Raw genomic sequence first — 24,002 nt, 5'->3', positions numbered from 1 at the left:
TCACATTTCCTAATGACCGATGTGCTTGTATTTGGACTTAATATTTGTTAGTTAATACTCAGTGTCCTCATAAGCACGTGAATCGGTGAAACAATCAGCGAAGTGATGTCAGGTCGGCTGAATCGGGCAGTTATCGGTTGGGTTTTTTGGCATCTTTTTTTCAACTGCCTTCAAAAATTTTACAAAGCTGCAGTTCAAGCCAGGGTCGTTAGGATGAAAACATGCAAGGACCGCCGCCCTTCTAGTGCGGATCCCTTGCCGATTGAAGTGGTGTTTTAGCCAGCGTTTCCGTTCTTCCTGTAGTTTTCCACAGGAGCATATTAAGTGAAGCATGTCCTCTTGTGCCAAACCGCATAGCCGACAGAGGGGGTCAGCTTTGATTTTGAGCCAGCGTGGGAGATTTTGAGTACAAGGTAGCAGGCCCAACCTGTGCCTTAGAAAGCACATCTTGACACTTTTGGAGTAACCCTCGGCCAGATAGCGCTGTTGTGCTTTAGTTGTGTACGAGTTCAGAGTCAACCAGCCATGTGTTCTCTTCGAGAGGGTTTCCTTGTCTTGCAACCATGATTGTAATTTGATAGATTTTTTTACCAGTTTTTTTAAATTTGTATGGCTTGTTGGAGTATTCCAGAGCTGTTCTAGACCTGTACTCGTCAGGCTACCCACGAGGTACTTAGCTGCTTCTGAGGAAGGATGCTGTTCTAACTCCTTCCACAGGTGTTCATTCAGGGTTCCTTGTTTTGATTTCCTCACTTTATCCCAGGCTATCACGTAGGCTCCCTTTCTTGCTAGGAGCTGTTGGTCGATGCCGAATTCGAGCCTGATTTGAGCAGGTGAGGTTTGCTTGGGAAGACTGAAAATAATTCTGTAAGCTGCTGTTATAGTATTGTCAAGGATCTTTGCATCCCTTCCTCTGAGTGCCTCACTCCCGTAAGTAATTGTTGGAAGAAGTTTAGCACGAATTACTTGCGTCAGGGGTAAAAGGGATGGGCCGGAGAGTTTGTGATTTAGCGCCTTCAGCGAAATCGCTAACGATAGACCTTTCCCTCGTATGCTTGTTCTCTGAACCGAGAACCGCCCACCGTTGTCGATCTTCACTCCTAGATATTTGTATGTTGTGGTTTCTTCGATTCTTGTCATGTTCCAATACCATGATATTGGTTTCCTTTTTTTCCTGCTGATGGTCATTGTTTGGGTTTTCCCCAGATTTATGTTAAGATCGTTCTTACTTGAGTACCTTTGTGTTGCGTCTAAAAGATGTTGAAGTCCTACCTTCGTGTGGCTTATTAAGACGATATCGTCTGCATATAGTAGACAAGGTAGCTGGAGCCCACCTAATTTAGGGGCGTGAGAATTGCAGTCATTTAGTGTTGGCACAAGGTCGCTTAGGAATAGGTTGAACAGCGTGGGGGCCAGGACGCAGCCTTGCTTTAGGCCCTTGTTGGTCTGTATGGGTCTTGACAAGGCGGATCCGTCCCCTATTTTTATCCGTACCCAGGTCTCTGTGTGCAGATTGATGAGCAGGTCCAACAGGGGTCTCGAGATCCCCCAGTCGTTCAATTTAGACCATAAAAGCTTCCGATTTACGTTATCGAAAGCAGCCTTGTAGTCGATGAAGCAGAAATGAATGGACATTTTGTTAAATTCTGCTTTGTCTATGAGCATGCCAGTCGGAGGTGGCGCAAGGTCTCTTGCAGCAGTGGGGAGAACCTTGGTTAGATTTGTTCGCCTCTGAAGAGAAAGCGCAATGTCAGCAGTACTGCGCACTGGCGTTTCCAAGGCGACTATCGTTCGGTGATGCGTTTCATCACGAGTGGAGCTCAGGCCTTTTATACGCCTTTCCGCCCATACCACTCCTGCCTAGGGTTCTGAAGAAGATCAGGTGCGACCAGGCCTAAGTCATCTCTGTGGCGCCAAACTGGGCAAGGAGAGTCTGGTATCCAAATCTTCTGAGCATGAGTGTCGATCCTCCAATCAGGCTGCCCCTTTGGGCGGATCTTCTGTCGCAGCAGCAGGGGAGGGTTCTCCAACCGAACCAGTCAACACTGCGCCTCCATGCGTGGAGATTGAGCGGCGGCAGTTGATGGCTTTTGACCTTCCTCCCGCAGTCTGTAATGTTATTCTGGCGGCCAGGCCGCCCTCCACTAAGTCGGTATACACCTGCTGTTGGCAGACATTTGTATTATACTGTACAGAAAGGTCTACTGATCCTTTTTCTGCTCCTCTTTCTGCTGTCCTTTTGTTCATTCTGACCCTTGCCCAGGAGGGTTCTGCTTTGGGAACTCTCAAGGGTTCTCTTTCTGCTTTTTGCGGCTGCCACACCAACCTTCTCTCTTTAAATCTCTTATTGTAAATAGATTTCTAAAGGGGCTGGTTCACTTGCATCAACCCATGCCCTTTATTATGCCACAATGGGACCTTAATTTGGTCCTCACTTACCTACGGTGCACCCCTTTTGAGCCTTTGCACAATTGTCCCCTCCGGCTGTTGACCATCAAAACAGCCTTCTTAGTGGCAAATTCATCGGCCTGGAGGGTGAGTGAGTTGCAGGCGTTATCCAGCTCGCCTCCTTATCTTATGTCCTTTCCGGACAAGGTGGTGCTTCGCACCAGGGCATCATTTTTTGCCAAAGGTTGTGACCCCATTCCATCTGGGTCAGTCCATCACTTTGCCCACCTTCTTTGCTCCCCTACATCCGTCTTAGGAAGAGGAGCGTCTCCACCGACTGGACCCAAAAAGAGCGTTGTCATTCTACCTTGACCGCACAAGAGAGTTCTGGGTGGATGACCAACTCTGTGTGGGGTATGTTGGAGCAAAGAAGGGAAAGGCAATGCAGAAAGGAATTATCTCTTGCTGGGTTGCTCTCTGCATTAAAATGTGTTATGCCTTGGCGAAGAAGAAGCCCCCTGAGGGATTAGGGGGCTATTCCACCAGGGGAAAGGCTGCGACTTCGGCCTTGGCTCGGGGTGTCCCAGTCCAAGACATCTGTCAGGCAGCGACGTGGGCATCATTGCACATGTTCGCAAAACATTATTGCCTTGATGGAAATGTGCGCAGGGACGGGCACTTTGCCCAATCAGTCCTGCAAGACTTTTGAGTCTAGTCCATGAGTCCGCAACCCACCGCCAGTATGCTATGGCTTGGGTATCTGATTCAAAGGTAAGGAATCTGCAGCTAGAAGTCTCTATCAGACAAACAAGTTACTTACCTTTGGTAACGCATTATCTGGTAGAGACTCTAGCTGCAGATTCCTTACAGCCCCTCCCATGCCTCCCCGCGTTGCGGATTGATGTTGTAGGTCTAGGGTTTCTCCCCTTTCATGGCTCTAGTTTTGCACACGTTTACGTCAGACACTTTGTGGCTTTACGCTTCTGGTATGGAAAAGCAAAAAGTACTGATGTCCGCGTGCCTGCGTGGGGCCTATGTAGGCACCACAACGTCATAACCGATGCTATCAACGACACGCGGAACCGAATGGAGCCACCTGATGTCGCGGGCAAGGCGTATTGCGCAGCAAATGTTTCTGGATCCAGCCTGACACCTGGAAAATTCAAAGGTAACGAATCTGTAGCTAGAGTCTCTACCAGATAATGCGTTACCAAAGGTAAGTAACTTGCTCATTACAGTTGAGTTCTGTCGATTCTTTATAATAGGCAACTCAGGCACGCAACCAGACTCGATTCAGGCAGGAGTTTCTTGAAGCTAAAAATGGCTTTATTTTTGCTGTCTCATATCTTTAGCTTCCATAGAAGTCAATGGGAGAAATACATTCCCCCCAAAAATCCCCTACTTTCCTGTTATAAAAGGTCGGCTTGTCTAGCAACTGGGTATATCACAAGTCACCTATTACAAAGAAATTAGAGAGTTTTTTATTAGTATATGGCTCAGCACATCCCACTGTTTACTCATTATAATAAAGAAGCGTTTTGAGGGTCTTGATTTGTATTAAAATAATTTCATTGGTATTTGTGCCGTGTATGCCTCCCACTGCACTTTGGCCAGCGTATAATCAAGGGACCCCGTGAACCAAACTGAAACGTCCCACTTTTTGTCCACATGCCCAGGGCCAACACCTAAAAACGCAAAGGCCTGAAAGAAAACGCGGAGACCTCTATTTGCCAACCAGTCGCAGGTCTTCTCTGTAGTCTGCGTCGGCTTCGCAATCGTATTATCCAACCGATGGGGGAGAGGTTCTTGGCGACAGGAATTATCTAGATTTATAGGACGGGAGTGAGTATTTAATACACGCCCCTGCCTAGAGCGACAGCCCACGTACGGCCGAACAATCACTTCCGGTAGAGGGGGCGGCCTCTTTCAGCGCGGGTTGGCCTTCTTTTCCTGGACGGGCATTTATTGTAACCAATCGCAAGATTCTCGGGGAAGCACAAACACTAAGAAACTCCTAGTTTGGTTCCCAAGTCTGTCAATCACTATAAAATTCGCGTTTATTTTCCGTTTTCTTTGTCTTCACTTGTTGAAATTGGTTGAAGTTCAAAGAAAAGCAGAGGAATTCAGGTTTTAAGACCTCCGGGCGGGAGGTAAGGCACTTGTTTGTGAACCTCTAACTGAAGTGGGAGGATATGTCGTGCATTTGGCTACAAAAATATATATATATATTATATATATATTTTTATGGACGCCTACTGTTAATTCTTTGTGTTCCTTTGAAGGAGCCTGCTGAACCTTTCCTAATTTTGCAAGCAAATGGAACGTTTAATGTTTTGTCTTTTTACGTTATTTAGCTCTTATTTCCAGCTAATACTAAACTGAGTTCCGGTGGTGTTCGCTTTATTGAATTTAAGAGGAGCTTTGTGGAATTATTTGTGTGTTATTTTCTAGGGAGATTTTTTTGCCTCAAGGTAGGATTTGTTGGGTTAATTATTATATATATTTTTTTAATATAGATCAGCCGTTTGAAATTTTATTTTACTTAATTTCTTACAGTCGCAAACGTGGGGAAACATTTTAGAAACAGCTTACATGCACTCTACGCTTCTAAATTAGTTTTCGAAGTGTAAACGTCTTTTGAAGAACGAAAGGGTGAGCAGTGATTCAGTCTCGTAACAGGTGGTTATTACCGTTTGATCAGCTGATTAGTATTTCGCCATCCGTTTCGTGAGCAAGTCAAAGTTTTCAAAGGGGTCGTTGGTGAATTGCTTAATAAACAGCAAGCGTGCCATTTTGAGGGCATTCTAAACGCAGCACATACGGATTCATCTTTCCAACTAAGGGACTAGAGAAAGCCGGATACTGATAACGAGTGGTGTTTATTTACAGTCAAGAAAATTGCACGTTTGCGAGGCCTTGAACTGTTTCCCGCGTGAGGGGACAATAAACTGTCCAGCAGCTGGAGCGCTAATTTGAGAATTTCATAGGTGCCAAGAGGCCGATAGGTAACTTGGGGACATATTTAAAGTGTCTGCAAATGTGCATTATTATTGCAACCTTAAGTGTTTCCAGGTATACGCATAGATTGCTTTTTAAACGGAGCGGAAGGGTATAGGTCTTCAGTGTGCCTGGTTTGGACGACATTTTCAAAATGGATACAGCTTGAACTAGAATGTGAGGTGGAAGACTCTTTGCCTAGTGACTGCAGACTCTCCAGTGAAGAGCGAGGCCAGCTTACGACGGGGAGAGAGCTCCAAGAAGTGAACAGGAATTCAAGAATGCCCCGATGACTGGTAAAGCCAGGTATAGGCTGTGCGAGACAAGTCCATGCGTTTTCCCAAGTTAAATAGCTCAAAGCAAAATCTTTAGCTGCGAGAAGAGTGGCATATGGAGATTTAACTGCGGCCCCACATGGGGTTTCTATTTGAAGTGAAAACAAATCAAGTTGGCTCCTTTGAGGTGCAAGATGGAGACAAGCTCATGTTGAGGTTGCCGGGCCTAAGAGTATACTTCTTTTGATTGACTATTTAAGATGAGTCCCAAGATGGGCAGGAATCTTAAGTATGTGTTATGTTGACGAAAAACATGGACAGAGGATATTCTAGAGGTAAAGGGGCAGCATATACTACTTTTAGTTCCTCAAGTATGACAGAATAACAATCGGAGCCAGCCCCAGTAGGTGGGATGGAAGTGTTGTGATGGGATAAACACGGTTTGTCTTAAAATCTCCAGCTTAACATAGCCTAGCTCAACAGCTAGAGTGCAGTTTCAAAATGAGCATGCTGACCCTCATTCAAACTAGGTTCTGTTTAACCTCATTCAGTGGATAGTGTAGCAAAGAAGGGGTGCCCACAATGTGGGGTCAACTAAGTATGTTTATTCACATGGAGGGAAGACCACTTGACATCCACCTGGCTAGCTCCCAACAGCTGATAACTGACCCTGCTGAGAAGCCCCCATAACCCCCAAACCACTGCAAGCCATCAACATTTCATTAGGAACACTACACACCTACCCCTTTAAAAACAAAAATAATCCTAATACTACTATTTACAAGTACAATCTAAAGAAAAATTAATACGCATATAAAGGATTCCTTAATTCTGAACAAAATTCTTCAATTTCTTGAGATTGTTCTTTACTTGTGTACTTTTCCGCACCTACACATCTTGTCCTTCCTTGATTGTATAGTGGTCAACCTGTTTCCTCAACACAAGTACTTTGAATTGTACCATGTGTGTACATCTCACACTCTACACCTTCAAGTTTAACACTACTTGGTACTCCTTTTTTTTATTTTGCGAAATTTTTTTTGTGAACATTTTTATTGTCATTTTGCAGCATAACAACAAACAATACGCATGTCGGTATCAAGCAACACCCCCACATTCCCAGCCCCCCCCACAAACCTCCCATCTCTCGTTCCCCGACATAATGTTTGATTTCCAACAGTTCATCCATCCGTTTCGCTCAAGTCCATAGCGTTCGTAGCTCTGGGTCCTGTATCCCTATCCAATCAGTGTCAGCCATGTGCTCACACCTGTGTCATCAAATCCCTCCATCCAATCCATGATTGTGTCGCCATTTGCCCCACACCCTACCAAACTTCTTTGGGCACCCTCTTGCTTTGTATGTCACTCTTTCGGGTCCCATGTAGAGGTCCATACCCCTCCTCCACTCCTCCAACTGTGGTACCTCAGGCGCCCCCCATTTCCGGGCCACATCTCTCTTGGCCACCACTAGGGTGAGTACCAGATAGATCAACAGTGGGCGGGCCAGATCTACATCATTTGTCATTCCCAGGAGTACAAGCTTTGGGTCTAAGGGAATGGGTGTCTCTAGTACTTCCCCTAGTTCTGAGAGGACCGCCCCCCAGTATGTTTGAATGTTCGGACAGGACCAGATCGTGTGAAGGAAGTCCCCCCCCTATCAAGGCCACATGTGAGGCAACTGGGATCGGGCACTCTCCCTAGTTTATGTAAGCATACTCTACCAAAGTAACATCTATGGAGGATTTTAAACTGGATCAGTCTGAGGCGGGATTTAATCGCGACCTCCCTAGGGTGCATGAGGACCATTCCCCAGTCGACGTCATCCATGGTCCCCACCACTCTCTCCCTCGTTGCCCTGAAGCCCTCTAGTTTATCTGGTCTATTATTCATTATCGTTTTATATGTCAGGGACACCGCCTTCCAAGGTATCCGCCTCCTGCAGGAGGCGGCCTTCTAAAGGTGCATACTCTGGGAGCTGTTGTAAAAGTGTAAGGAGATACCCTCAAATCCAGTAAGGGACAGGGTTTATAAATCGAAAAAAAACACAAAAGTCCCTCAAACAAGATATGTCTCCGATATTTAGTATTGCAGCAATCCCGCCTAACCCAAAGTAACACTATGGGAGGTAAGGAGCTGCTTTAGTTTAAGACCCAGTGATGTTCTTGAGCTCAATGATTAAACAGACCCCTATTGGGACAAAATGTCAAAAACAGGAACAATAAAAGAAAGTGAAACGTCATAAGAGCACTGGTTACATAATGAACAATAAAAATGTAAATTAAAAATCTGGCAATTTATTGATAAAAACAAGGTATAAAAATATACAATTAAAATTACACAGGTATACAGATAATACAAAAAACCATAAAGTCGACGCAGCGTTTCGGTGCTTATATTGGCGATATTACACCTTCATCAGGACGGTTTTTTCTCTAGTTCCGCAGAACTAGTATAAGTACTTCAAAAGACAACAGTCGTATAATCAATTGCGCTGTGCTTGAATCCCGGTATGGGTCATTATTTGTAATTCCTTTATGAGTCAATGCTCTTAGATATTCTGATAGTGGTAAACATAATCCTCCCAGCTGGATATAAAGCCAAGGGGATGTCTAATCTTAATAGTTCTCAAGTATAATGCTTGAAATTCTTCTAGAGGTAGACGACCTGGTAGGTATCCAAGGTTCACTCCTATGTTTCATTAAGGTGGGGGACTTGATTGTACTCCAGGTCTTAGGTCGTAAGATCTGACCTCTCTGGATTCTGGCATCCTCACGCTTCCGACTATCGAACCTACTCGGGGAGCGCCACTGTCGGTGCCTCCTCCGCCCTCCACGCATGGCATAACTGCATATATTTAAAGTATTGAGATCGGTGGAGCCCGTACTCCTGTTGCAAGGAGGGGAAGGATTGCAGTGCCCCTTTCTTGATCACATCTCCCAAATTGGAGATGCCTATGGCGTCCCAGCCCTGGAACCCCTTCAACTTACTCAGCTCCTTCAGCCAGGCGCATTTCCACAGCGGGGTTTGTTTCGTAGGTTTGTGTTCCCAGCCAATTGTCTTAGTCGCCTTTTGCCATGCCCCTAACAAGATTTTAGTAGCTGGCAGCAGCCTAGCTTGTCTCCTACCACCGTACAGATAGTACAGACATGTGTGAGCGCCCAATGACCTACAAACTAAAATCTATAAGGTGGTTTTTAATCTCCCTAAAAGCGCCTCAGCTTCGCAAGTAAGACTTGAATTTGGTCTGCAAAACCAGAAATATAGGAGCATGAGCGGCTTCGTAAAACTGTGTTACAAACTTGAAGCTGCAGATTCAGAATCAGATTCAATGGACTGGTTAAACTGGGAAGAAATAAAAAAACGAGGGGAGGCCGGAACACCGTGTACTTGGGGGAAAGTACCTGAAATTCTGCGTAAAGGAGTTGGAAGCAGCATGGGAAACCGGGATGGACAAAGCAGGTTTTAGTAGTCTGGCCAATATATCAGCAAAAAAGAAATCTTTTCAAGAAGATAAAGGTATATTGAAAAAACGGCGACATGGCTGGTCTATTATAAACTCCTTCACAGCAGGAAAACCACTACCTTCCTTATCCTCCCATTTTAACAAGAATTTAAAAAGCGCTTTTATGGACTACAGGATGGGCATGCACATTTCAAAGGACTTATTACCTTCCTGGAAAGTAACCCACTAGACTGAACATTGCCGACTATGTGGGTATAAATCTGAATCATTGGCCCACTTTCTGTGCGTCTGTCCGGCACTGCTAGAACAGAGGCAAAGATTTCTGAAACTCATCTTCATCAAACTAAATGTTCGCTCCTGCAGAGAAGCCGTAATATGTTGGTTGGGAGCGAGTTCCATCATTGTGGTGTGCAGAGGAACACAATTTATGGCTGAGGTAAAAAAACAGCTGAGTTATGTCGAACAGTGGGAAGGTCAATAGGTGGGTTACTCGGCCCCAAAAAGCCAGGGTTTGTATTAGTCGCTTGTACCCCCATATTAACTGGAGAACTGTAGACAGGGGGAGGACCCCAGGAAGAAAAATAATTTCAATTTTTTAATCTTTACTTCGTAATTAGCGAGGAAAAACAACGTTAGAAAAATGAATTGAACTGTATTTTTTTATCATGTGTAATTGTAATAATTTTAATTAATTATGCAATAAATCTTTTGACTTTGTGTGAGCGCCCATGGTGTATCTTTCCAATGCATAGGTGGGGTGTGTGGCAGGTGCGTGTATCCACTCATTAATAGGGGCCAGATGCTCGGCCCAGTAGTAGGCCTCCAGGTCCGGTAGGGAGATCCCTCCATCATATTGGTGTCTCTGCAGGGTCGCTAGCGCTACTCTGGGTTGCTTTACCAGACATAGAAAAGACCTCAACTCCGCATGTATGTCCCGGAAGACCCTACGCCGCATGGGGAAGTATTCATTTTGGAACGCATATAAGAATCGCGGGAGCGAAATAATTTTAAACATTGCTGCCCGGCCTAGCAGCGTCAGGGGAAGCGATTGCCATCTAGCTGCGTCCTCGGTAAAATTACATAGAACACGGTTAATAATCCGTTCGTAGGAACAATTACCATCTGTCGTTATAAATATTCCTAAGTATGTAAACCCCTCTCTAGTTGTTTGCAAGTTCGCAGGCAACATGGGCCACACATTCCCCTCCTTGGGGGTCATAGAGCGTCGACTTATGCCAATTGATCCTGTAGCCAGCTTCGCACCGTAGCGGTCCAGCTCTGAATACAGCGCTGGTATGGTTACCTGTGGCTGTGTGAACTACTTGGTACTCTTAAACCATCACTCACACCACTGGGGTCTGCAACTGGCTTACCAGCCTCGCTAGACTCACCCCACCTATATTCCCTACCTGGTTCTAATGTCATCCACCACATCGCCATAATCATCATACGCACCAACGCATGTGTCCCCATTCACCACGTCTGTCAATCCATTTCCTTTCACCGAAACACCTTTAGACACAGAAATTAGTCTTAAATTCCATATCGTGCCTCAGTCTATTTTCACTGCTTTCCTGAAACTTTCAACCACCTGCACTGCATCCGACCATTTAGTCAACCACCACCGCATACATTTAGACCCCGACTGCCCACCCCTTAACATCTCAAATGGGGACAATCCTCTGACCGTGTAAGGTGTCGTTCTGGATGTCAATAAGGGAGCCCTTAGAGCTTTCCTCAACTGTAAACCACTACTTATGGGCAACTAAATAGATTCTTTGACTACTCTATTAAAGCGTTCAACTTGACCATTTGCCTGGGGGTGATAATTAGATACTCTTTTGTGTTGAACACAACACCTTCTTAAAAACTGACCATTTACTTGCTTACAGATTGGGGGCCATTGTCGGAGAGAAGTTCCTCGGGTAACCCTTCACGACAAAATATGTCATCCAAAAATTCAATGACCTGCAAGGATGTAACCTTTTCTACAATTTTCAACTCCGGCTATTTGGTGAAATGATCCACTGCCACTGTGGCATACACGTCCTTACCAGGTAACATTCTAACTATGTCAATCCCTAATCTCCGCCGACCTTGAGCATATTCAGTAGGACCCACATCAACAGCCAACGGCCTGGCAGACTTGTCACTTTTCACACAGGGACTGCACTCCCTCACCCAATCATACCATCTACTCCAGGCCACCAGTAGGATTCAAGTATCCTCTTTGTGGTAGACATTCCCTCATGAGCCAAACTAAAATTAGATTCTCTTAATATCTGTGGTGGAACAATTGTATCACCTCTGACTGTACCATCAGAAATCCTTAGTTCCTCCCTGACTTTGAAAAATGATGCCACCTCACCACTCAATTTCCTCTACTCTAGCCAACCTTTACTCAAATAGGTTTGAACTCGTCTTAGAACGCAGTCAACTTGCATGGCTTCCCTTCATCTTTCTTTAGATTGGGTTTAATTGTTTTTAAAATTTACACGCCACTTATTAACATCATCCAGGGTGTACGCCACATCACCTTCAACATCCTCCTTCCAATTGACTTCATCCACAACCGGTAACCGTGACACATAATCCACTTGTATATTCGCACGCCCAGGGGCCTATTTCACCACGCATTGATATTCTTGCAACTTGGCAGCCAACCTCGCTAACCTAGCTGTTAACATTCTTCTGTCACCTGCAGCCAATATGTTCTAACAACTTTATATTTTATTTGGTAAACTGTCGCTCACTAGCACAACATAAATTAGACATCTTTCATCTTTTAATGGAAAAAAAGCCCAGCGCGATATTCATAACCGAGACTTGGCTTCATGATGGATCAGGTCCAGATGTTGCAACTGCTCTCCCCCCGAGCTATGCTATTGTAAGGAGGGACCGTGTAGGCCAAACAGGAGGGGGTATTGCCATTATACACAGTAGAGATCTTGTGTGCAATTTTGAACCTGCTGACATCCCTAACTGTGAAGTGGCATCATTTAAAATTACACTGTAGTGGGAGCTACATCTAGCCCCAAAACAATCGCACAGCCGAGTGCGCACAATTGCATTATTATTCAACGATTTTTTCAAAGTTCATCCGTTTTATTCCTAGGTTTTCCAATTTTATAATTCTTATTCTTCTATCTCAGTCTGAGTCCACACGCATAAGTGTATATGCTGTTTACGAATTTTTACTGTTCAAACCATGTCTATCCAGACTTTAAGAATGAGCAGGACTAGAGCATAAATTCATTTCAGGCAGCGTTTATTAAACAAATACCCAATGCATTTCGGGCTTGACGCCCTTCTTCGGGGGTCTCTGTGAACAGATGAAAAATAGCCACAATCACAAATTGAATTATCCACTTCAGTATAGCATTACCACTGTTAACCCACTGTTAATGTAGAGATTTACGGTGGAAAGTGTTTCAAATGTATAAAGGTTTTCTGGGATCACGCAACAGTATGAGTCTAATTGGGTTAACAGTGGTAATGCTATACTGAAGTGGATAATTCAATTTGTGATTGTGGCTATTTTTCATCTGTTCACAGAGACCCCCGAAGAAGGGCGTCAAGCCCGAAATGCATTGGGTATTTGTTTAATAAACGCTGCCTGAAATGAATTTATGCTCTAGTCCTGCTCATTCTTAAAGTCTGGATAGACATGGTTTGAACAGTAAAAATTCGTAAACAGCATATACACTAATGCGTGTGGACTCAGACTGAGATAGAAGAACAAGAATTATAAAATTGGAAAACCTAGGAATAAAACGGATGAACTTTGAAAAAATCGTTGAATAATAATGCAATTGTGCGCACTCGGCTGTGCGATTGTTTTGGGGCTAGATGTAGCTCCCACTACAGTGAAATTGTCAATTTTAGTGCCGTTAGGGCATGGCACAACATTCAATCAGCACGCAAGCTTTAGAAAAAAGAAATACATTTTGAGAGTTTGGATTAAGAGGTGTGCATCCTGACCCCTGTTCACAGTGCAGTTAATCATTTAAAATTACCCTCCGTCCTAACTTTACTTTTTCTGGCTTACTGATTTATCGACCGCCAGTAAATAATCCCTCTTGGTCAGACAATTTGGTGAATTTTATTCTACCTCAACATATGAATGCCCAAAATTTTACTGTACTTGGAGATTTGAATCTTCATTTAGAAGACGACAACAATAAGATCTGTAAAAATTTAATCGATGACTTTATGGTCTTAGATATGACTTTACGCAATAAGGGTTCAACCCACAAAGCTGGACATTTGTTAGACCCTATCATATCAAACATGAGAGAACTTTCATGGCTAAATACCACCCCTATTTTTTGGTCAGACCATTTTCTTATACTTTTCACTATCTCATTAAAACCTACCAAACGCCCTGTTACGACTCCTTCGGAAACCTTTAGGAGAAATTGGAAAACTCTAAACATGGAGGACCTCAACAATGCGTTGAGGAAAGAGCACCCATGTTTAGATGGAGATATGGAAAGTATAGCAGAGGCTACTCAAACATGGCTAAATGGTGCAGCGAATGCCTGTCTGCCCCTATCTCGCTGCAAAGGAAAAGTACATCGTCCCCCCGCCCCCTGGTACACAGAAGCCCTCAAGAAAGAAAAATCTACATGTAAGACCTTTGTGAGGCAGTGGCGCAAAAACTACGAATTACATCAAAAAGAAGTCTATCGTAAGGCCAGAAATAGCTACCATTCGGCATGCATGAAAGCTAAAGCATGCTATGTTACCACTACCATCAACATGGCTATAAATAAATCCCAGACTCTCTTCAACACTGTAAAAGAGTTGGCTGGTGAGAATTCAAGAGCGGAGCCCATCCCTCTCAATACCCAGCAGTGCCAGGACCTGGCATCTTTTTTCACTGAAAAGATTGAGAATATTGTCTCTAATATCAACAAAGACAGCGCGATTGCACACAAGCAAGACAAAACCCTCCAGGTCCCCAAAGGAAATTGTCACCTTGAAGCTTGGCCTCCCATTACTTTAGATAAACTGAAGGAACTATTAAAATCTATTAAATCGGGCTCCCCACGTGACCCTATTCCTATTAGCATCATTGGTCAACTAGAGGACTCTGCCATGACTTCCATAGCAGAGATACTGAACGCCTCCATAGAACAGGCCACAGTTCCTGCCTTATGGAAACATGCAATGGTCAGTCCTCTGCTCAAAAAGCCGGCCGCAGACCCGACGATATTGGCCAACTATCGTCCAATATCGTTATTGCCTGCCTTTTCTAAAATTTTGGAGAGGCACATTCATAAGGCTCTTTCAACTTATGTTGAAAATAATGACCTTCTTCATCCGTCCCAGTCTGGGTTTAGGAGTGGCTCCTCCACCGAGACGGCCCTGCTTGGGGTCACAGAAAAAATTAGGGAGCTCATGGATGATGGACAAACGGTAGCATTGGTCTTGTTGGATTTAAGTGCGGCCTTCGACACTATTTCTCACTCCAGACTGCTTGTCAGGCTGGAGGAGAATGGTGTCGAGGGCAGGGCACTGGAGTGGATTAGATCATACTTATCCCTCCGTACTTTCCAGATCACTTCTTCTGAGGCATGCTCTGAGGTATTCCACTCTCCTCACGGTGTACCACAAGGGTCGATCTTGAGTCCTTTGTTTTTTAATTTGTATTTACGACCACTGGCCAACCTTGCAGAAAATTTCGGTCTCATTTTAATGACGTATGCAGACGATTCTCAAATCTTGTTTTCACTTTCTAAATCTGACTCGTCTGCTCCATCTGCATTAAAAATAGGCCTTCATGAAATATTCAGTTGGATGTCGGCTAATCAGCTCAAATTAAATGGGGAGAAAGCAGAGATTCTCCTCTTAGGGAATAGTAAAGATCTCTGGAGTGATCCCCATTGGCCGTCGTCATTAGGTAAACTCCCACCCCCAGCTTCTCAGGTCAGAAACCTTGGGGTCATCATAGACGACAGCCTATCTATGATACAGCAAGCCAACAAAGTGGCAGGCATATGCTTCACCATTCTTAGATGGCTTCGCAAAATTGTCTGGATGTTACCATCTACTACCCAGAAGACCGTAATCAATGCCTTAGTGACATCTCGGCTTGATTACGGTAACATCTTGTACCTGGGCTCAAACAAAGCAGTAATAAGACGTTTGCAACTGGTGCAAAACGCTGCTGCCAGACTGCTTTGCAGAATCCCTAGATCCGCTAGGATCACTAAACATCTTAGGGACCTGCATTGGCTCAAGGTTGAAAATCGGATTCGCTTTAAAACCTTGAATTACCTGTTTAAAATCAAAGCTGGCGCTGCCCCCAAGTACTTACAAGACCTTGCTAAGCCCTACCTCCCCAATCGCAGCCTCCGTTCATGCACAGCAGCGAATTTCGCGGTGCCGAGGTTCAAACGGGCTAGAATGGGCGGAAGATCTTTTGCCTTTCTAGGTCCAACTCTTTGGAACACATTGCCTATTCATATACGCAAGGAAGAAAATTACATGAAATTCAGAAAAAATGTAAAAACCTGGTTGTTCGACAAATAAGTGCCTTTGACTGTTCTCTATTTAGTTGTGTTCTGTGTTTTGCTAGTCCGGCGCCGGGAAACCCTTTGTGGGTAGCTGTGCGCATTATAAGTGTTATAAAATAAAAATAAATAAATAAATATGTTAACCAATGGCTTGTGGTCAGTTCTTGTGCAAACTTCATACCCCATAAGAACTGTAAAAAATGTTGTGCTGCCGAAGTACAAGCTAAGAATCCTGTCTCTATGGTAGAATAATTGCACACTAATTATGCAACATCCTGGAGGGATATGATAACTACACATTCACCTGAACTGTCTTTCTGCAGAAGTAATGCTCCCAACACTACTGGTGTCCTCTGTCACTATGCATTCTCTACTAACCACGTAGGTTAAAAGTGGTGCGGCAACAATCTCCTTTTTTAAGAATTCAAAAGCCTTCTGTTGTTTCTCCTCCCACACATATTTAGTATTTTTCTTTAGCAATTGCCTCAAAGGATGCACTTTAGTAGAATAGACCTGTAAAATTTCCTTTAGTATTCTGTTAATCCCAAAGAGGACAGTAATTGATCCTTCGAGCTGGGCACATGGGCAGGCAAAATGCTTTTTACATGGTTGTGTTTTGGTCTGATGCCCTCCCTAGATATTTCATCACCAAAATACTCCACTTTGTCCTGTCTGAATTTTCATTTAGAGAATTTCAACGCAAGTCCTTTGTCTTGCAATCTTTTCAGTATATCCATTAAATTCTTATTATGTTTGTCGTGTTTTCCCAAAAATGAAAATATCATTTTAGAAGGCAATGGTCCCCATAATACCTTCCAACACATTTATTATCAGACGCTGGAACACAGAGGATGCCCTTGCTAATCCAAAATACATACACAAATATAAAAACCCACCCCCGGTGTAACAAATGCTGTCAAATGTTTGAAATTCTCATGCAATTCCATCTGGTGGTAGACGCTTGCTAAATCTATTGTGGGGAAAAAGCTGAAGCACCCGCCAATGTAGATATTCGCTCTAGTATGTTTGGAAGAGGTTGTTTGTCAATCCAAATCTCCTTATCTAAACAGCTTAAATCTACACACACACAGACCCCCAGTCTCCTTAAGAGACCATACAATGGGAGATACCCAAGGAGAAGACTCTATGGGTTCAACAATTTTGATCTCCACCAGATCACTCAGCATCCCCTTAAGTTTGTCTCGGTAGCCAACGGAACATTCCTTACTTTGTGCGTCACAGGTATATCCTCTTCATGGAGTATGATCTTGTGTTTAAAATCAGCATATTTTCCCCAACTCCCCTGAAAAAGACCTGGGAAGAATGTCCTTATTCCACTGACCTATTCATCTTTGTCGGCTGCGATTATGTACACTTGCAGACTTGCATTAGAATCTAATATTCCCATCTCTTGGTGGGGCCACCTCGGAATAGGGAAAAATGCGAGAGAGAAGGGTCCTAGGGGAAATTTTTAAGACCTGGCGCGGACACAACCCCCAATCACTTAACTTTTAAACAATACAAGTGTCCACGGGTCTAAACAAGGAGACTACCTCAGTGACATCTGATTCTAACCATATTTCTTACAATTATGAGACATCAGTAACATCCTTAGGGTTTAAGGAAGCCCATCAGTCACCACTCGAGAAGTGAATGAAATAAAAAAAATATCACCTGAATGTGAATGGTGTGTATCAATACCCTTCTGCATCTAGCTGGCTTCCCAGTCTGCTCGGAACACGGCCAGAAGTACCGACGGAGAGAGCGGTGCTTATTCCCCCCTGAGCCGCAGCCAGGTGAGGTGAGGCCTGATTCCCCTGCATAACCGTGGTCTAATAATCCACAGGCAGAAGGGTATTGATACACACCATTCACATTCGGGTGATATTTTTTTCATTTCATTTACTTCTTTGTGGCAATCGCACATTGCAGTAGCAATTAGATTTTACAAGGTCCTGAGGAAGGCAAGGACCATTATTGCTGAAGCATATCGACCTAACAACATTAACCTGGGCAGATATTTGTCAGAACTGCCTTAGTTGCTCTGTTTTTAATCTTGGGCATTTGAGCGAAAAAATAAACTACAGTCTCTCATCTACCCAATTTTAAACCACTTTTTTCCTTATAATTCCTTTTTTTGTGCACTGCAATTTTGTTTCCCATCACTCTTCTCCACCAGCGGTACCTCTGAAGGCACACCTAGTGTGGCATCAATTGGTGTAGGACACTATCACCAGGTCCACAATATCATCATGTTTGCCATACTATGGTAATACCATAAGGAGACCCAGATGATGAAGGGTGGTATCTAGTGGTGACTGATGGGCTTCTTTATACCCTAAGGATGTTACTGATGTCTCATAATTGTAAGCCACCTCGGAATAGCCTCGCCCTTCCTTGCCACATACGCTTTCCCCCTTCTTCTTCTCCCATCAAATTCCAGATCCGTCCAAAAATACCCTTGCAAGTCAATTTTGTACCCTGAATAATCTGCAGGTTGAATGTAAAAAAATCACAATGTGAATGTCGGGTGTAAACCATTTCTTCTCACCCACATCTCACCAAACAAGGTCTTTCTGGTAATATTGTAACGAGCGCATGAGTCAACCATCATAACTATTGATTTACCATCAATTGTTAACGTATTTCTAGGAAAACCCTTGTGTTTAGTATCGCCCACACATAAAATGGAGTTGAACTCAGCAGCCTCAATCCCCTCATCATAAGCAATGCAATTAACTCTTTGAGAAGATCTACACTCCTTACCAAAATTATCCCTTTTATTTACATTTGACACACACACTTTATCTCATGCAGGACAACTCTTAAAGTTCATAGTAAACACAAAAAGATCCTCAGTCTAGAATGCCAATCTAAAAAAGAAAGACACTAGATATTGACTCGGGGTGCTTAAGGGGGAACCCCTTTTTTAGGACGAAATCCCACACCCACCATAGGTGGCATGCTTCATCATTGGGATTCTCCTCGTGACTGGGAAACCAAGTCCCGCCTCGGGCTACAACCCACTTTCTGAGAGGGAGGAGCTCAGGGATGTTTTATTCACTAATTGTAAGGATATACTAAATCCTGTAATAAGAAGAAAGATGACTGGTTGTGTCGTGGACGCAGCGCAAAAAAAGTTACAAACCTGTGAGGGTAGTCTTATTAAAACTAGCCACCAAGAGCGACCGGAATAGCTTTATTTACTTGTTCCTGGTGCCAGGATTAAAAACGGAGCACCTGTAGTGAGAAATTATAACTGCACTTATCAGACGAAGGCAGACAGATGGTGAACTGAAGTGGAGCTGGAATACCTTTCAGAGGATGATGCTGTACTGTGGCATCTGTTTACAAAAACCACAAGGCTTTTAGAAACTCCTGGTGTTGATGCCAGTGCTTTTCGCAAATTTGAAAAACTCCTTGTAAGGAATTGGGTTATTGGTTGTGGGGGAGGGGAGTGGAAGCCCCACCCAGGCAAAAACCAAATACTTGTCACGGTGAACTGCTAAAGTCACCAAACGAACATGTGCTTAACCCTCTGGTAGCTTGGCGCAAAAGTAGTTGGGCCCACCTTGGCGGCAACGTGTAAAGAATTTATGCAGCACACAAGCAGTAATAAAGTGAAAACCCCACACAAAAAAATCCCAAACCAATTTAGAAAAATAGTAAGAATTAATAAATAAAATATCAATCACAAAAATAAAATTAGTAGAACCGGAGATATTCCATTTTCAAGTTTAGTGAAAATAGTGCCTAAACACACACATCTCCACTCTCTGTCAACTGGTCTCTGCAAATCGGATGCAGGTACCAGGTTAATCTAGCTGCAAAGTTATCTTTGAAGTCAGGCGCGTTGGAGGAGGCTGACAGTAATGGACTGTTGCTGTAGCGCGAAGAGCTGGTTGGGCAGTACGGACGGACATTGCCATAGCTTTGTGTTGGTGCTTGTGTTGTGCTTCCAGTTGCTGAAGACTGCCATCTGGAGTTTTGTGTTGGCCATGTTGTAAGCGGCACAGTCCTGTGTGAACCCGCCCGTTAACAGTCGCGAAGAGGCCAAACTTCAGAATTCTCCCCTTCATTTCAGGAGGAGTACCGTTATACCAGACTATGATCCAGGGCCTGGGGGGCACCTCTGTGGGACCATGACTCACTCCATCAGAGATGAGCGCTGCTGAGGAAGGCCCAGTTGCAGCACGCTGGCTGGGCAGTTGCAGGGAGTCTTCTGAAGCTTGTGGTCACTGGAGCTCCTACAGGAGGTAGTACAGATGACCCTTGGAGTCACTCCAAGTTGTCTGGGTCCTATCTTCCTTCTCGAACAGCAAAACAGTCCTTCATGCAGCAGGTCAGTCCTTCTTCTATAACTGCCATACGTTCAAGAGTGTTCTGAAGTGCGGCTGTGGCGGTCTAACACTTATATTTTGTGGCGGCCTTTGTGTGCGGGAACTACCGGTCATAAAGGCACTCACTCAGTTCTGGAAAGGTCTTCTCATTCCCCGGTCAAGTCTCCAAACTGAGGGTTACAAAAGGTACGCAGGCCTGGTGTCCGGTTCCTTTGTGTCTGCAGGGGGCAAAACCCTTAAAAGTGCAAGTGGGGCTGGGCACATCCCCTCACCAGTTATCCTTTTAGAATAGTTCATCCGCTCCACAGCTATGGCCCCTTTGTGTTACTATCCGGAAGCACAACCCTAACAGCCGAGCCATTCACATATTTGTACCCGGGACACTGGCTGAAGGCACAGATGGTTGGGGCAAGAAAAGCCCGCTTTCTAAAAATAAATTGAATTCTCTTGGAGCGTGTTGAAATATATTATACCTAGATGTGAAGAAACAAAAATGGCTTTGATTCATTTTAAGCAAAAATAGACTTATTAAGCTGATTGAAATTAATAACTTTGTTTGATTAATGTTGCAGGAATACATGTATCAAGTTTTATTGTGCTCAACTATTGCACTGTTTACATCTATATTTTAGAGTTTAAAGCATTTCGTTTTCCTAAAAACAAATTACTCAATGTGAATCATGCTACAACTATACAAGTGGGAGGGGCCGAAACACATGATCTACATGATGCCGGAACCGACCCTAGGAAAAACTTGCTGCCAATTGTTTGAGCAGCAAGTACCCCAAGGATACAAACTTACAGACACAGCAATTGAAACGGTGGGGTGTAGAGACAGCTGGAACGAGTAAAGATGCACGATGAGAGGCGTGCCCAAGATGGCGGGCGAGTGAGTCATCGTTCATAGCTTCACCAGACATTCTGGAGAAGGGTGGAACCTGCAGTGAATGGGAGCCCCAGCGCTAAATTTTGTACTCCCACTTCACTTGGCACCTACTCCCATGGACTAGAGCGGTGGATGCCACCAAGCGATCAAGGATCGCCGGGATCCAGTGGAGGCAGCGCGGATGAATGGGGAAAAAGCGGGAGTTTCACGCAGAGGCTGAACGAGAGGAGGGTCACTGTAACCCCACCCCCATGTAAAGTGGTGCCATACGCCCCAACCATGAGTGAGCAGTTCTTCCTGGCTTGCTTTTTGGCTGGCGAGCGCACCTGTGGGCTGAGTGCAGCAGTCTGCAGCCGTGGCCTACCACGCCCGTGGTACTTTGTGTGGGGTGCCGGGGCAGTGAAGCCACTGGGCGATCGGCCCCGGCTGCCCCTACTGACTAGAGACTGGCCTTACGCACCCTCACCTTCCCACCCCCTGCTTGACCGGGATGTGTGGAAATGGGTGGATTACCCCTGGATCAGGTGTAGGCGCAGTGGGCCTTGCTGCACTGCAACAGTGTGGCTCATGTTGTTCCTGCCTCTGTGCTCCTCCCCTGCTTGACTTTATTGATCCACCGGGAGAGAGGCACCAGATGAGGGTCAACCAGCACAGACCTTCAGCCCTATGGCGGTGGCCTGACCAGTCTCTATTGCTGATCCCCCCCCCCCCCCTACTTCCCACTAACTTTCTGCCAACCCTCCTGGGACTGACTGGAGCTGAGTTGAACAAATATTGGAGGAGCAGTGTATTATTGTTGGCACTCCCTATGGAACGGTTTGTGTATGGCACCCCGTCATCCCTGTTGGGGATCGCAGGGGAAGGGGCAGGATGCCCATGAGGAGGAGCTGGGTGGCCACTGTCGAACTATTGGAATTACGGGCTCGTAATCTGGTGCTACGCTATCAGCTTGAGGATCTTGAAAACTGGTCCCGGTGCTCGAATATATGCATTAAGGGTGTACCCTTGCATGCAGTTTCAGGTAACCTCAAGAATTTCGTTATCAGTCTCTTCAGACAAGTGGCTCCATCACTTGGAGACCAGGAGATCGTTCTTGACCACACCCATCGAGCTGAGCCCCCAGCCTGCATGCCGGGTCAGCCTCCGGACATACTCGCTTGTTTACATTACTACAGCCAAAAGGGTGCCATTATGACTGCAGCACTCAACAAGACCGGTATTGAATTCAAGGGCCATAGTTGGTGGCATCTATGTGCTTACCCTACAGCGGCGAAGGTCCCTATGGCCGCTGACAGACTTTCTCAGGGAGAAGAACAGATACAAATGGGTTCACCCCTCCTGGCGCCACTTTGTTTGGCAAGGTGAGGTTCGAGTAAGTGGTACTCTTGAGGATGCCCGGGCCCTTCCAGAAAGACCTACTTTTCAGCCTGGCTCGCTGGTCAGTTTGCTGTCCCGCGACCCAGCGGCTGCTGGTTCGGACTCCCGGCGCTGTACGCAGCATACGAAGAAATTTATGAATAAGCCCGCAGAGGCTGATAGTCTTAGGGAACGTGCCCAGTTACTCTTGCAACTGCAACATGGGGATGATGTCAGAGAAGTGGATGATAACCACTGACTTTTTTTTTTTTCTACTGATCTTGCAGTTGTTCAACTCCCACTGGAAGGGCCGCCCACTTTATTTTCTAGATCCAGGCTTGCAGTGACTTACCTTTATTTCAAGCCTACAAGTCTTGACAACGGTGCTCCACTAACCCATGGAGAGAATGATCGTACAGTGTTTTGCCCACAACATGGCTCCTCATGTAGTATTTGTTGTGCCTAGGCCCCCCGCCTGGGGACAACAAATATTACATGAGGAGCCATGTTGTGGGCAAAAACACTGTACGATCATTCTCACCTGCACCCAGGATATGCAAGCGCAATACTAAACTCCTTACCTATAATCACATTTTAACAGTTACCTTGGTAGCCATAACCTTGTTTTTACAGACCCACCGACACACCAGGCACCTCTGTCTCGACCATATGGGAGACCTTTAAAGGTGGTTGTGCTGGGCTACTTTATTGCTATAGCCACGGGTTACAGTAGGGATAGGCTCAACACGTGGCTCCAACTAGAAACCCAGGTTAATGAGTTGGAAATCTCTCACACCCAATTCGGTTCATTAGCAGTTTGCCGTCAGCTGACAGAATCACGGAAACAACTATGAGCTTTGGATATGGGTAGGGCAGAATGCAATCTGCTTCGGATAAGACCAATATTCTGCTCGGGGGATATATGCAGGCACATCGCCTCGGAGCACAAGCAGTGGATCGGAGGTTCACTGAACTGCGCAGACTTGATGGATCCCCGCGGTCTCGATATGAAGAAATTGCCCATGCCTTTTGAGTCAAAGTTTTCCTTTCCTATTCTATGTTTCTTCCTCTTGTTTTTCTCCTCTCAACCCTATTCTGTTCAGGATACCTTTTTTTTTTTTTTTTTTTTTTTTTTTTTTTTTTTTTTTTTTAAATATTTTTATTGTTGTAGTGCAACACACGAAAATATGTATCAACAATTGTCAGTGAGGCTTCAACATTCAGCCTCACTGAACCGAGAATGCACTTTACATTTTCTGTTGTAACAACTAATAACTAAGAAAAGGTCACCGATTAGATATTTGGCATCATTCCTGTCAATCAATAACACAATGTATAATAGCTGAGCAGTAATACAAGCTGCACGTCCTATGATTAGTCTGAACTGTATCCCCATCAGGCACACACATAACGTCATAGCCTACCCACTACCAGCACCCAACACCCCCTTTCAGCTCTAGCTTTCCTCGTCATCTTCCCCCGAGCTATCCATATCTTCTTCCTCCGGCAGAGGCTCGCATATATCCCCTCTATAGGTATTCCAGGGCAGCCATAATTTATTCCACTTGCGTGGGTTAGCTCTTTGTTTATACACCGCCCTCTCCGTCACCATGATCATGTCCATATTCTTACACCATTGGGCCAGGGTAGGTGTTGCCTCTGCCCCCCATTGTTGCGCGATATCGCGTTTTGCCAACATCATACCTATTCCTACCCACAGCCTCCCATGAGTCGACAGATCAGTAGGGCCCCACACATTAAGTAAGCATAGCCTGG

General features: G+C 44.8%; 1 protein-coding gene across 1 annotated transcript in view; it reads left to right on the top strand.

Moving 5' to 3' along the window:
- Positions 1–4,389: 4,389 nt before the first annotated feature.
- The window catches only part of LOC144768339 (embryonic polyadenylate-binding protein-like), a 573,566-nt gene continuing 553,953 nt past the window's right edge, over positions 4,390–24,002 (top strand). The window contains exon 1 of the mRNA XM_078651918.1: positions 4,390–4,538. The gene's annotated coding sequence lies outside the window, so the exon portion shown is untranslated. The remainder of the gene's footprint in view (positions 4,539–24,002) is intronic.

Source organism: Lissotriton helveticus, chromosome 7 (assembly GCF_964261635.1).
Source record: "Lissotriton helveticus chromosome 7, aLisHel1.1, whole genome shotgun sequence".
In the NCBI taxonomy this organism is placed as follows: domain Eukaryota; kingdom Metazoa; phylum Chordata; class Amphibia; order Caudata; family Salamandridae; genus Lissotriton; species Lissotriton helveticus.
This window is presented reverse-complemented; position numbering and strand designations above follow the sequence as displayed.